The sequence below is a fragment of the Primulina tabacum genome, chromosome 14 (assembly GCF_025594145.1).
Source record: "Primulina tabacum isolate GXHZ01 chromosome 14, ASM2559414v2, whole genome shotgun sequence".
NCBI lineage: Eukaryota > Viridiplantae > Streptophyta > Magnoliopsida > Lamiales > Gesneriaceae > Primulina > Primulina tabacum.
This window is the reverse complement of record NC_134563.1, coordinates 21,747,747-21,764,105: the sequence shown is the minus strand read 5'-3', so window position 1 is coordinate 21,764,105 and position 16,359 is coordinate 21,747,747.

Genomic DNA, 16,359 nt, shown 5'->3' with positions numbered 1-16,359 from the left:
GAATTTGAATCCGAGTACAGTACTGTGTTCCTAACGACGACAACTACAACAGGACGTAAGTTTTATTGAATTCTGATATCGTTTGAAATTATGATATTGGGGAAATTGTGAATGGACTAATATTATGTATTCTGGGTATACTGATCAGTATATAATTGAAGTCAGATCGAAGAACATATTGTGTATGTAATTGTTATGATTTTCTGAAGTAATATGATCGAGATTGTACAGAATTGATATCACGACCTATTATTATTGAAGATTATGATTCGTATTGATATCGAGTATGAGTTGTGATATTATATCTGTGATGTTGAGATTGACGGGGTTATCAAAATTGTATTGTTATGCTGTCGAAACATCAATAGATTGATTTGATCAGATTCAGTATTGATTGAGATTGTATCATGATATTTTTGATATGGATCAGATTTTGTTTGATTTGAGTATTGATCAGAACAGGTTTTGAATTGAGTTGCATATTTATATTGTGCCTATGCGATATTGTCATTTCAGATTTGATATGGACAGATTTGACTTCGAGATTTCGACTTTGTCAGACCGAGAAGAGAAAGGTATAAATTGATATTGATGCGGGATTGCACAACTCGAGTTGACTTGACTTGAGTTTCCCAAAATCACATACTTTACCTTATCGCATTGATGTTTGCAATTGAATGAAATTGATATATTTGATCGATTGAATTATGTATTGAGTCATAGGTGGATACGCCTAGGTAGAGACGATTGGACTTGTGACAGGGGTGCCTGATAGTGATGGAATCGTCACGGGCACATTGCACATTGTCACAAGATAATGAGTTGGCGAAAGTGCTAGTGGATAGAATTGGAGTTTCTTCTATTACTGATGTTCTATATGGAAAGAGCCAAAGTCCGCGAATAAGAACGTGCCACCACCCCGATCGGGAGTGTAGGTGGGTGTATGTCCTTATTCAGATCGGGATCCCTAGATTAGGACGAGTCGAGTCAGAGTCCATGAGTCACTGAGCGTGATTCAGAGTTTGTGTTGATTCATGTGTCGGATGTGATACATGTTATATTCAGAGTTTATATTTATTTACGCTTCTGATTTGATACATGTTATGAAATATCTATTTCATGCTTTTATATCTGTTTATATGAAATGCATGTATACATGATTTATACTGGGAATGTAATTCTCACCGGAGTTATCCGGCTGTTGTCTTGTTTGTATGTGTGCTTGACAACAGGTGAGACATGATCAGGATCAGGAAAAGGATGAGAGAATTAGTTAGCGTGGAGATCCGGGCCCAGAAGCAGAATAGGATTCAGCACTGGATGTATAGTCGTTGAACCGAGTTGAGATAGTAACAAGTTGTACATGATTTGTATTTTACCCTTAACATGTATATCAGATAGATTACTATTACGTTTCCGCATTTATATTTAAAAGAAAAAATTTAGTCCCACTTTTCATAATTGTTATATTTGACATTAATAATGATTAAGAACTGAATTAGCGTCCGGGTCCCCACAACAGGTGGTATCAGAGCCATAGATCCTTTAGACTGAGATAGGAGCTAGTGAGCGGGGTAGAATGACTTTTCTTTCTTTGCTTTTGATTGCTAGCATGATTTACTGCTTTAATACATGTTTACTTGTTTATCTGATTTGATTGGGAATGTGTATTATTTGAAAATGAATTTGAACCAATTCTTGATCAGCAGTAAGATGATCAGAGGAGAACTGAAACAGGTTTGTTGTATTTGGTTACTAATTCTTTTGGTAATTAGATATACCTCCTCGAAGAATCTCAGAACCGGGTAGTATTTCGACTAGTCAGAAGGGTGTGTCAGAAACTCCGATGGAAATACAGTTGAAGAGGTTTCAGTCATTGACACCGCCGATTCTGAGGGGTACTAAGACGACTGTTGGTTGTGAGAACTGGATAGATGATATAGAGATATTGTTTGGTTCACTTGAGTATGTGGATGAATGTAGAAGTAAAATAATTGGGCATCAGTTACAGGAGATCGCAAAGGGCTGGTGGATTACAACCAAAGGAGTCTTAGAACAGCGTGGTAAAGGGATTACTTGGGAAATCTTCAAAGTGGAATTTTATCGAAGGTTTTTCCTAGTTTCGTACCGAGAAGATAAGAGGGCAGAATTTAAAAATTTGAAACACGGTCAGCTAAACATTGAAGAATATGTTGCGCAATTTTCTACCTTGCTACGTTTTGCTCCTCACGTGGCTGAGAATGATGAAGTTGTGACTGATCTGTTTGTTAAAGGATTGAATCATGAGATATTGACATTAGTAAACACAGGCCGACCCTATAATTTTGTTGATGCTCTGAGTAGAGCCAAGAGAGCCGAAGCCAGTCTGATGAGACAGAAAGGAGCTTCGTTTGTGCCTTCAGCATCGGGACCACAGCAACCACCTCTCGGACTTGAGACTGGTAGTAGAAGTGGTGGAAAGAAAGATTTCTTGAAAGCCCGAACGAAACAGTTTAAGAAATTAGGGAGTGGTTCGTCGAGCTCCAGTGGTTCTAGCCAGAGTTATATGGGAGTTAATTGCAGCACTTGTGGAGGAAGACATTCCACAGAGCAATGCCGAGGTGTGTTCGGTAGTTGCCGGATCTGCAGACAATCAGGACACTTTGCTAGAGTATGTCCACAGAGAGGTTTCCGCAGATCTCAGGGAGCAGAACCATCTGGACCAGTGGCACCGCCTGATAGACAATCACCGGTTGTTCACTCTTCTCAACCACCGACGACTTCACAACCAAGGCCAGAACATACCTGACGAGGTAGTGGCATGTACTTAATTATTTTATGTTTATTTTGCATATGTATTGATGATACTAATGCATTCCATACGATTATTTTTGAATGAATTGCATTAATCTATGCTTTGAATATGGAGTTATTATATGCTGTAGTATCGATCTCTTTTATGTTTGGGAGAGGTTTTGTATTAGTGATATCTATTAGACATGGTATGCTACAGTATGATGGATATGAGATTGAGTTAGATGATATGGTACTTGAGTTATCTGAATGGGATTACATTACTGGGACTGATATGTTGACCAAGTACAGAATTACCGTTGATTATTTCCAACAGATTGTGGAATTCAGACCGGATATGGCTGATAAATGGAAATTTTACAGTAAGAATTTTAGATTAGGATTCCTTGGATAGGGGTGATATTGAGGACTCGATTGTTATAGAAAAGAGCGGAGAGATTCCTTGTCTATTCAGTTTATTACTGAAATCGAGTCTATCATTGGCTGATTTGCCAGTGATATGAGAGTTACTGATGATTTTCCCCAGATGAGATTCCGAGTTTGATTCCAGTCAGGGGGATTGATTTCAGCCTTGACTTGATACCAGGTACAGTTTTATTTTAAACACCGTACTGAATGATACCGATTGAATTGAGGGATTTGAAAGATCAGATAGCAGATTTATTAATCGAGAGTTACATCTGATTGAGTATTTCTCTTTAGGAATGTATCAGCTATGTTGTGAGTTGATAAACTCTTTGTTCAGAATATTTTGATGATTCTCTGATTAGTTGATCTATGATATTCTGGGATATTCGAAGATTATGACTGATTTTGTTGAATATCTGAGTGTTGTATTGAATATTCTTGAACCTGGAAAGTTGGATACAGAAACTGTTGAAATGTGCATCTTGATTGCGACAGATTGTACTCAGGGTTTGTTATATCTGTAGATGATATATCTGTTGATTCTAGTACAGTGAAGCCGTGATTAGTTGACTGAGTTCGACATCAGTGTCAGAAATTTGTAGTTGCATGAGTTAACAGGCTACTGTATCTGATTGTTATTCTGAATTGCTTGCGAATGATTATTTTCTGCAGCAGTATTTGATACTGATTGTATAAAGTTGAGACTCGATACCGTACAAGCCGAATCAGAGCTGATGTTGAGAGTTGAAACAGTCCAGAAAGTTAATCAGAATGGGCAGAACTTGATTATCGATAGTCAGAACAGGGTATCCATCAGAATATCAGGTAAGTGATACTGCGTTGTATGTGAATAACCGATGGGTTGTGCCAGATATTTCGGATTTGAAATGACTAATGTTGTCAGAAATGCACAATAGTTGATTTCGTATTCGTCCTGATAGCAGAAAGATATATGATAATTTGAAAAGACAGCTTTGATAGAAACAGATGAGATTAGATGTGGAAGAGTTTGTACTGAAGTGTCTGAATTGCCGATAGATAAAGACAAAAAGAAAGAAACCAGGAAATTGGTTATATAGCTTATCGATTCCTGAAGGGAAATAGAATTACATTTCCCGGGATATCGTGATGAAGCTACCGCATTCCTCTTGGAATTGGACATTGATTGAGTTAGGAGTGACAGACTAACCTAGTCTGCGAGTGCTAACTCGTACATGAAGACGTACATATATGAGTATATTACTGAGATTTCTGTCAGAATAGTGATTAAATTACACAGAGTATCGAGAGTTGATTATATCAGACCGTGATTTTGGTTGACTTTGCACGTTTGGCAGAGTGTACAGTAAGAGTGGGGTACAAGATTACATCTGAGTACTGCATATCATTCACCGACTGGCGGACAGTCAGAGTGGATTATCCAGATTTTGAAGAATATGCTTAAAGTTGTAGTGCTTGATTTTAGCACTAGTTGGCAGGAGTTGTTGTCATGTCGTGAGTTTTCGTACAAAAACAGCTATCAGACGAGTATGAAGATAATACCGTTTCAAGCGTTATACGACAAGAAGTGTAGATCCCCTTGTTATTGTAATGATATCTCTGAAATACTGGAGATTGGACCTGATATGATCAGAGATATAACTGAGGAAGTGAAACGGATTCGGAAAAGAATGACGACAGCTCTGAATAGATAGACCTAATATGCCAACATCAGACGATGACCAATGGCATGTGATATAAGAGATTGAATATTGAATTGATTTAGCCTGAACAGACTTGATCACAGATGAAGATGTTGATTTGTTATGAGCTGTTAGTTGGTATATACGGATGTTGTATAGCCAGTATTTTGAGATTGATTTTATCAGAATTACTTCGAGTTATATCTCTTGAAGTATTACTCCAGAATGGAATCAGAATCAATAGAATAAAGATAGTTCGGAACGAAGACTACTCCGTTGTTGAAAGTTCAAAGGAATGGTTAGGACATCTAGGAAGCTATTTAGAAGACAGAATCTGGAATGAAATAAAGATTCTAGAATTGTTTCAGTGGAGTAAGTTTTCTTTTAGCTTCTGTATATATATCTCCTTCTTTTATCAGATTTGTTGTCCGATATGATTACCTGTGATATACGAGTTGATTGCCTGTGATTTCGGGGACGAAATCGTATCTTAGAGGGGGGAGAAATGTAATGCCCGAGATTTTAGCTTAATACTTTTGAGTTATCATGTATTATGAATAAGGGAAGAACAAACACGGAGAAGCGACATTGCAATTTGAGTTTAGTTGCAAAGTATAGTGTTGGAGTAGAAAGACCAGTGCACCCGCGCTTTAAAAGCTACCGCACCCGCGATGTTGGGACAGTGAGGGCAGCACACCCGCGGTAAAATAGCCACCGCACACACGGTCGTTCTTCTGAAACTTTGGAAGGGATACAGTACGTTCACCGCACCCGCGGTCGAATGGCTAGCGCACCCGCGGCGCGACGTGCAGAATGAAAAATAAGCCACATGTCTTCCCCATGCATTTAACATGTACTCACCTTCATTTCCTCACTTTACAGCCAGGATCACCGAGAGCAACATTCAGAAATCCTCAAAGTTTTATCATAGCTTAGATTTTGAATTGTGAACTATCTGGCCGTCCGAATTTGAATCCGAGTACAGTACTGTGTTCCTAACGACGACAACTACAACAGGACGTAAGTTTTATGAATTCTGATATCGTTTGAAATTATGATATTGGGGAAATTGTGATTGGAATGATATTATGTATTCTGGGTATACTGGTCAATATATAATTGAAGTCAGATCGAAGAACGGATTGTGTATGTAATTGTTATGATTTTCTGAAGTAATATGATCGAGATTGTACAGAATTGATATCACGACCTGTTATTATTGAAGATTATGATTCGTATTGATATCGAGTATGAGTTGTGATATTATATCTGTGATGTTGAGATTGACGGGGTTATCAAGACTGTATTGTTATGCCGTCGAAACATCAGTAGATTGATTTGATCAGATTCAATATTGATTGAGATTGTATCATGATATCGTTGATATGGATCAGATTTTGTTTGATTTGAGTATTGATCAGAACAGGTTTTGAATTGAGTTGCATATTTATATTGTGCCTATGCGATATTGTCATTTCAGATTGATATGGACAGATTGGACTTCGAGACTTCGAATTCGACAGACCGAGAAAAGAAAGGTATAAATTGATGTTGATGTGGGATTGCACAACTCGAGTTGACTTGACTTGAGTTTCCCAAAATCACATACTTTACCTTATCGCATTGATGTTTGCAATTGAATGAAATTGATATATTTGATCGATTGAATTATGTATTGAGTCATAGGTGGATACGCCTAGGCAGAGACGATTGGACTTGTGACAGGGGTGCCTGATAGTGATGGAATCGTCACGGGCACATTGCATATTGTCACAAGATAATGAGTTGTCGAAAGTGCCAAAGTCTGTGACGGATAGGTCAAGACACCGGACGTTTGGTTATATCGAAGTGGATAGAATTGGAGTTTCTTCTATTACTGATGTTCGATATGGAAAGAGCCAAAGTCCGCGAATAAGAACATGCCACCACCACGATCGGGAGTGTAGGTGGGTGTATGTCCTTATTCAGATCGAGATCCCTAGATTAGGACGAGTCGAGTCAGAGTCCATGAGTCACTGAGCGTGATTCAGAGTTTGTGTTGATTCACGTGTCGGATGTGATACATGTTATATTCAGAGTTTATATTGATTTACGCTTCTGATTTGATATTTTATATCTGTTTATATGAAATGCATGTATACATGATTTATACTGGGAATGTAATTCTCACCGGAGTTATCCGGCTGTTGTCTTGTTTGTATGTGTGCTTGACAACAGGGGGGACATGATCAGGATCAGGAAAAGGATGAGAGATTTAGTTAGCGTGGAGATCCGGCCCAGAAGCAGAATAGGATTCAGCACTGGATGTATAGTCGTTGAACCGAGTTGAGATAGTAACAAGTTGTACGTATTTTACCCTTAACATGTATATCAGATAGATTACTATTACGTTTCCGCATTTATATTTAAAAGAAAAAATTTAGTCCCACTTTTCATAATTGTTATATTTGACATTAATAATGATTAAGAACTGAATTAGCGTCCTGGTCCCAACATAGAGCCTGCTGTAAACTCTGCCAGAAGTGCGAAGTAAACCGAGAATCTCGGTCTGAAATAATCGACTTCGGCACTCCGTGCAATCAGACTACCTCTCTGACATAAATCTCTGCCATCTGGTCGTGTCTGTATGTCATCTTGTATGGAATAAAGCATGTAGATTTGGTCAATCGAGCAATCACGACCCAAATCGCATCACAACCTCTGCAGGATCTCGGTAATTGCGTCACAAAATCCATAAAAATGTAATCCCATTTCCATTCAGGAATAGAAAAACTCTGTAACAATCCTTCTGGTTTCTTTCTTTCTGCTTTCACCAGTTGGAAATTCAGACATTTGGCTACAAAGTCAGTAACATTAGATTTCATCTGTTTCCACCAATATTGTGTCTTCAAATCATTATACATTTTCCTGCCACAGGATGAATGCTAAAACGACTGCTGTGCGCTTCTGTCAATATCTCTTGTCTCAAATCTGAAACATTCGGCACAACAATACGATTATTCACATACAAAACACCATCACGAACCTGATATCCGATTGATGTCCAGCTCTGACCATAGCAATCGAATTCTGCACATTCTGATCAACTTTCTGTGCCTCTTTGTTTCTCAATATCAGTTCTGGTTCAGCTCGAATAGTATATAATCTCAGAGGCTGACAATCTGTTTCAAAAGCTAATCCAGACAAGCAGCAATCTTCAATCAAATTCGAAACACCAATCGTCGATAAAGATAAAGAACATATCTTTCGACTTAGTGCATCTGCTGCTGCATTGGATTTCCCCGGATAGTACTTGATCTCACAATCAAAGTCTTTCAATAAATCAAGCCACCTTCGCTGTCTCATATTCAATTCGGATTGTGAAAATAAATACTTCAGGTTCTTATGATCAGAATATATCTCAAACTTTTCACCGTACAAATAATGTCGCCATATCTTCAAAGCAAAGACAATGGTCGCCAATTCAAGATCATGAATTGGATAACGAGTCTCATGTGGTTTCAGCTGTCTTGAGGCATAAGCAATCACATGTCCTCGCTGCATCAGAATACAACCCAATCCTCGATGAGATGCATCACAATAAACTACAAAATCACCAGTACCTGATGGGATAGTTAGTATCGGTGCACTGGTCAGTCTTTTCTTTAATTCAAGAAAATTGGTCTCACATTCTTCAGACCAGAAAAATGGAGCATTTTTCTGCGTTAACTGAGTAATAGGCTTGGCAATGCTAGAAAAATCTCTAATAAATCGACGGTAATATCCTGCCAAACCCATAAAACTGCGAATCTCGGGCACTGATGTCGATCTCGGCCAAGAAATCACTGCCTCAACCTTACTGGGATCAAATGATATACCATATTTGGATATAATATGCCCCACAAATACAACCTGTCTCAACCAGAACTCACATTTCGACAGTTTGGCATACAGTTTCTCAGCTCTCAGAATTTTCAACACAGTTCTCAAATGCTCGGCATGTTCAATCATATTCTTCGAATATATCAAAATGTCATTAATGAATATAATAACAAAATCATCAAGATACCTCTGAAAGACACGGTTCATCAACCCCATAAATACAGCCGGTGCATTCGTTAAACCAAATGGCATGACAATAAATTCATAGTGTCCATACCTGGTTCTAAATGCGGTCTTCGAGATATCAGAATCTCTGACTCTCAGCTGATGATATCCAGATCTCAGATCGATCTTGGAATATACAGATGAACCTTGCAACAGATCAAACAAATCATCAATGCGAGGCAAGGGATATTTATTCTTTATCGTTGCTTTATTCAGTTGCCGGTAGTCGATACAGAGTCTCATCGAACCATCTTTCTTCCTCACAAACAGTACTGGAGCACCCCAGGGAGACACGCTCGGTCTGATATACCCCTTGGCCAATAAATCCTCCAACTGTTCTTTCAATTCTTTCAACTCAATCGGTGCCATTCTGTACGGAGCCCTCGAAATCGGAACTGTACCTGGCATCAACTCAATACTGAAGTCTATCTCTCGAATCGGAGGCAATCCAGGAATCTCATCTGGAAAGACAACAGCAAACTCACACACCACTGAAAAATCCGCCAATGATGGACTCGATTTCAGTAAATCTACTGAATAGACAAGGAATCCTTCCGCTCTCTTCTGCAATAATCGAGTCATATTCATAGCAGATATCAAAGGAATTCTGGATCGAGAACCCTTACCATAAAATTTCCACTCCTCAGCCATTTCAGGTCTGAATCTTACAATCTTGTAGAAACAATCGACAGTAGCTCTGTACTTGGTCAACATATCTATACCGATAATACAATCAAAATCAGACAACCCAAGCACAATACATTCTAACTCGATCTCATGCCCATCATACTGTACCATACAATGTTTAACAGATTTCACTGATATCAAACCTGACCCAACGGAGAAGAGACAGACACTACAGCAGATAATGACTCAATAGGCAAAGAATGCATCAATGCAAATCGCTCAGATATGAATGTATGCGATGCACCAGTATCTATCAATACATATGCAGGATAACCAGAAATAAAACAGTTACCTGCAACAACATCGTCAGGTGCCTCCTGAGCCTGCTCCTCTGTCAAAGCAAATACTCTGGCCTGCTGTCTAGGAGGCTGGCTAACTGTCTGACTACCTCCTGGCCTCTGCTATGACTGAGATGGTGCTGGCTGGAATGAATGCACAGCGGTTGATCGTCTATCAGTCTGTGCCGCTGATCCAGATGATTCGGCACCCTGTGATCTTTGAGCATCTCTCTGGGGACAAACTCGAGCAAAATGTCCCTGTTGCCTACAAATACGGCAACTGCCAAACACTCCTCGGCACTGCTCTGTGGAATGCTTTCCTACACAAGTGCTGCAATAAGGTCCTGTATAACTCTGGCCCTGACCAGTCTGTCTCGAGCCACTAGAACTGGATGAACTGCTTCCAGATCTTTTGAATTGCTTCCCTCTAGCTTTCAGAATTCTTTCTTTCCACCACTACTGCTGCCATTCTCAAATCGAGGAGGTGGTTGCTGTGGTCTCGGTGCTGGAGGCACAAACGAAGCTCCTCTCTGTCTCATCAGACCGGCTTCGGCTCCCTTGGCTCTATTCAAAGCATCGGTAAAATTATTTGGTCTCCCAGTGTTCACCAAAGTAAAGATTTCAGGATTCAAGCCATTAATGAACTGATCAGCAACAACTTCGTCATTCTCGGCCACATGTGGAGCAAATTGTAGCAGTGTAGAGAACTTGGCCACATATTCCTCGATGTTCAGCTGAACCTGTCTCAAATTTGCAAACTCTGCTCCTTTATCCTTCCTGTACAACACTGGAAAGAATCTTTGATAAAATTTGGTTCTAAAGACATTCCAGGTGATAGTCGTACCTCGATGCTCCAAGGCTCGTTTTGTTGTAATCCACCAGTTCTTTGCCACATCATGCAACTGGTGCCCAATCAGTTTCACTCTCCGCTCATCAGTGTAGTCCAATGATTCGAACAGCATCTCAATGCCATCTAACCAGCTCTCACAATCAACAGAAGTCTTTGTCCCTTTTAGGGTTGGCGGTTTAAATGACTGAAACCTCTTTAACAGTGTTTCCATCGGTGTTGCTGTAACATCCATTGGAGGATTCGAAGTACTACCATGTTCTTGTATTCTTCGAGGAGGCATATCTGATTATCAAAAGGGTTAGCAACCAAATACAACAAATCTGTTTCAGTCCTCTTCCGGATCATCTTACTGCTGATCAAGAATCGGTTCTGATTCATTCTCAATAACACATGTTTTCAAATCAAATCAGATAAACAGATAAACATGCGTTATAAAGCAGTAGAACATGCTAGCAAACAAAAGCAGGAAAGAAAACTCAAATTACCCCGCTCACTAGCTCCTATCTCAATCTAAAGGATCTATCGCTCTGATACCACATGTTGTGGGGACCCGGACGCTAATCATATTCTTAATCATCATTGGGACAATTTAATCAATTATAATAAATAGGGTCTAATTTTTTTTTTAATATACAGTATTAAATGCGGAACGTAATGGAATTCAATCTAATATACATATCAGTATAACAGTACAGTTTTGTACAATAAACATCAACTCAAACTTAGGCTCAACAACTAATGTCAAGTGCTGAATCCTATCTACAGCAACGTCAATATGAAATCGTAAATCATACTCGTGACTCCACGGCTCAGACTAGACTCAATCCTAGTTTAGGGATCCCGGTTTCCAGACGTTGGCATTCTTATATCGAACATCAATAATAGAAAAAACTCCAATTCTATCCACTTCGATATAACCAAACGTCCGGTGTCTTGACCTATCCGTCACAGACTGTGGCACTATCGCCAATTCACTATCTTGTGACAACGTTCAATGTGCCAGTGACGATTCCATCACTATTGGCACTTATGTCACAGGATCACTCGTCTACTACATGCTTCTATAAATCAATAGAACAAGCATAACAATTAAAATCATTGCAATTAATAACAATAAGTTTGTGATTTAGGGAAACTCAAGTATATCCTACTCGAGTCGTTCTCCCAGTACCACATTGACTTATACCTTTCTTTTATTGCAGTTCTGATGTCGTTCCTGTCTGGAATTCAAAGTCTGTCAACCCTCAATCTGGCAATGACCATATCAATAGTATCATATCAATATACTGCTCAAATCAATACTAATCTGATCAATCTGGATTTAACTCAAAACCAACGGCATAACGGAACAATCCTGATATCCCCGTCAATACCATATAAACAGATAATAATTACAATCCATAACAATTATCCAATACAATCGGTAATCAATCAACAATCCAAATATGTCCAATATCAATCAATATACTCTGGAAAACCATAACAATTCCATAATCAATCTATTTCTCAATCTGACTTCGATTCTGCGATGTCTAACATATCAAAAACATCATATACGAATCATATCTGATTCTGACAATATCGTAATTTCAAGACATATCAAAACTTAATAAAACTTACGTCCAGTTGTAGCCTGCGTCGATAGAAACACAGTGCCAAAGTCAGATTGAAAATCTAACGGATGGATCGAAATATAAAGGCGTAAGGATTTCTGGCAAACTTTCCTCGGCCTTCTCTCGTTTTCTGAATTATTCATGCCAAATTTCGACTTTGATATATATATCATGCATGTGAAGGCTAGGTGGCTGCTTCTAGGTGTAGCACGTCTCGCGCATATGCGCGACATCACTCGGCGCATATGCGCGAGACACTATGTCTCGGCGCGTATCATGCACAGCGCCTCGCGCATATGCGCGCCCTCAATCGGCGCATATGCGCGAGTTCCTTCGAAATTCTTCACAACTCTCGGGTACCCTCGCGCACATGCGCGGATTCCTGTCGCGCATATGCGCGAGGTTCTTTGCTCACTCCGCGCATATGCGCCCTGCATGAACGCGCATATGCGCGAGGCTCTATCCTCACACATAATTCAAGTCACCTTTTCGCCTATCCCGGTTTAATCCGTTCCATCTATAATCACATCAATTAATCAACAATTCATTTCAGATTAATAACGTAGCAATCCCGGGAATTACATTAGCTGTCTGTGGATGGTAGCTAATTTCACAATCGTAGTCCTTTACCAACTCCAACCACCGTCTTTGCCTCATGTTCAGCTCCTTCTGCGTGAAGAAATACTTGAGACTCTTGTGATCAGTAAATATCTGTCATTTCTCGCCGTACAAGTAGTGTCTCCAAATATTCAATGTAAAGACAACGGCGGCTAATTCTAAATCATGAGTTGGATAATTCTTCTCATGCACCTTCAACTGTCTGGAAGCATGAGCTATCACCCGACCATGCTGCATCAATACTGCGCCTAACCCGAGCTTAGATGCATCGGTGTACAGCACAAAATCTCCTTGCTCTGTTGGCGTAGCTAACACTGGCGCTGAAATGAGAGCTTGCTTCAAGGTATCAAAGCTCCTCTGACATTCATCACTCTACTCAAATTTAGCATTTTTTTTAGTTAGTGAAGTGAAGTGAGCGGCACTGCTATCGACGAAAATCCCTGAATAAACTTACGGTCGTAACCGGCTAAACCCAAAAAATTGCGGATCTCTGATGCATTCTTCGGCTCAACCTATTCTTTGACCGCTGCTACCTTAGCTGGATCCACCTCGATGCCACTGCTAGATACTATATGACCCAAAAAGGCTACCTTCTCCAACTAAATTCACACTTACTGAACTTCTCAAATAACCTGCGACTTTGCAGGATCTATAAAACCGTCCTCAAATGCTGGTTGTGCTCCTCATGGCTCTTTGAGTAAATAAAGATATCGTCAATGAATACTATGACGAATTGATCAAGGTAAGGCTGGAATACTCGGTTCATGAGGTCCATGAAAATATCTGGAGCATTCGTCAGTCCAAATGACATCACTAAGAACTCGTAATGCCTATACCTGGTTTTGAAAGCTGTCTTATGAACATCTGCATCTTTCACCTTCAGCTGATGATAACCCGATCGAAGATCTATTTTTGAGAACACTGTGGCTCCCTACAACTGATCAAACAAGTCCTCGATCCTTGGAAGCGGGTATTTATTATTGATCGTTACCTTGTTCAGCTCTCGGTAATCGATACACAGCCTCATGCTCCCATCCTTCTAATTTATGAAGAGTACTGGTGCGCCCCATGGTGAGAAAAAAGGGCGGATGAATTTCTTGTCAAGGAGCTCCTGAATCTGCTGTTTGAGTTCTAGCATCTCATATGGAGCTAAATGGTACGGTGCCTTGGAGATTGGCACTGTGCCTGGCATAAGATCAATGGCAAACTCCACCTCTCTTTCTGGTGGAAGGCCTGTGACGTCAGAAAAATCTCTGACCACTGGTACATTAGTTATAGACGGAGTGGGTACGTCAGGTACGGAAACAACGCTGGCCAAGAAAGCATGACACCCTTTGTGAATGAGTCTCCGCGCCTGCATACAAGAGATCATGCGAGGAAAACTCCTCCATCTAGCCGGCTCAAAGAGAAATTGCTCCACACCCAAAGGTCTTACTAACACCGACATTTTCGGGAAGTCGATAAGAACTCTGTTCTTCGTCAGCCAGTCCATTACCAAAATGATATCTAATTCTGGCAATGAAAACACAATAAATCGGCGTAAACTAGGTGGCCTTGCAACTCCACATCGATGTCTCTGACCACGCTAGTAGTTGATAATTCTTCCCTTGATGGGACTGTCACTGAGTAGCTCACGTCGAGTCCAATAGACTTGACGTCCAGGTGACTAGCGAATGTCTCCGAAATAAAGGAGTGTGTCACTCTTGAGTCTATCAGGGCCTTCGTGGCTAGTCTCTTTATGAATATATTTCCTGAGAGACGTCAGCACAACACAAAACTTATCTCCTCAAAATTCTAACCTTAATCTCAGGCATAGAAAAAGTTTATATCTCATGACACCCAAAATTATTACTAGCGCACTAATAAACCCAAATGAAATTCCAACACATGCATGGCAAAGTAATACGATGCTTAATTAAATAGTTTACCAGTCAATAACTTCGTGTCTGGGTTCGCCTTCTGAGCATGCACGGCAAACACTCTACCCTGTGTCGGTTGCCTCCACTGTGGGCACTCCTTCAGCATGTGGTCACACGCTCCGCACTTGAAACATTTACCTGACCCATAAAAACACTGTCTCGGGTGCTGGCAGCTGCACTTCGGGCACACCGGGTGCTCTCCCGGCCTCTGTGGCTCTTTCTGCTGTGGCATAGGACCCTTGCCCTTTGGCGGTCTCTGATAAGGCTTCTTTCCTCGCTGCCTCTGGAACGGCCTCTTAAACTGAGGTCGCTGCTGCTGCTGCTGTGGAGCCTGATAGGGCCTCTTGCCCTGCCTGTCAGCCTCAATATCCCTCTGATCCTGCTGCGCCGCCAAAGCTCTAGATACGGCAACTGCGTAAGTAGTAGGACCAGCTACTCGGGCATCTCGGCGCAAGATCGGCCGCAACCCATCCATGAAATGTCTCAACTTTCCCTGGGCATCATTAGCTATTAGGGGCACAAAGTGACAACCCCTTTCAAACTTCCTGACAAATTCTGCAACACTGCTGTCTCCCTGTCGCAATGTCATGAATTCCCTGGTCAGTCAGGATCGTACTTCTTCAGTGAAGTACTTGGAGTAGAATACCTCCTTAAAGCCATCCCAAGAAAGGGTCTGCAAGTTCGCTGCCACGGACGTGCTCTCCCACCACAGTCTAGCGTCCCAGGTCAGTAGAAATGTGACACACCTGACCCTATCTGCATCTTGCAACTCCATAAAGGCAAAAATCACCTCGATGGATTTAATCCATCTTTCGGCTATCATCGGGTCAGTGGTCCCCGAAAACTCCTTTGGGCTCATCCGCCTGAACCTCTCGTATACCGCCTCTGGTCTTGGCCTAGCCCCTGTATCCACCTTCGCCTGGTTTCCCGCAAACTGTGCGAAGAACTGAGTCATTCCTGCAAGCATCTGTGCATGCATATCTGGCGGTGGAAGAGGTGGAGCGTCTCTCCCCTCCTCTCGAGCCTCTCTATCTTCATCCCTAGCTTCCTGGTTAATTATGAGTCTAGGAGGCATACTGCTCCAACAATTTACCCAACACGTAAACCCCATATGCAGGAACATGATATCAATAGTATAAGATGCACGTAAATCGAACTTAAAACATGGACATGCTGAAATCATCACTTAATGCTTAGTACATAACATAATTCAAAACTTTAAAACTTACAGACTTGAGGTGTGACTTCATGAGCTTCTTGCGACTAGCAGTAGGCGTAACCCTTTACAAGAACACGGCTCTGATACCAATTGTAACGTACCGTACTTTTTACTACTTAAAATTTGCGGAAAAATAAAAAAAATTCTTAAATAAAAGGCGAACCTTCAAAATTCGATAAAATAAATTGTTCATCCCCAAATATTGT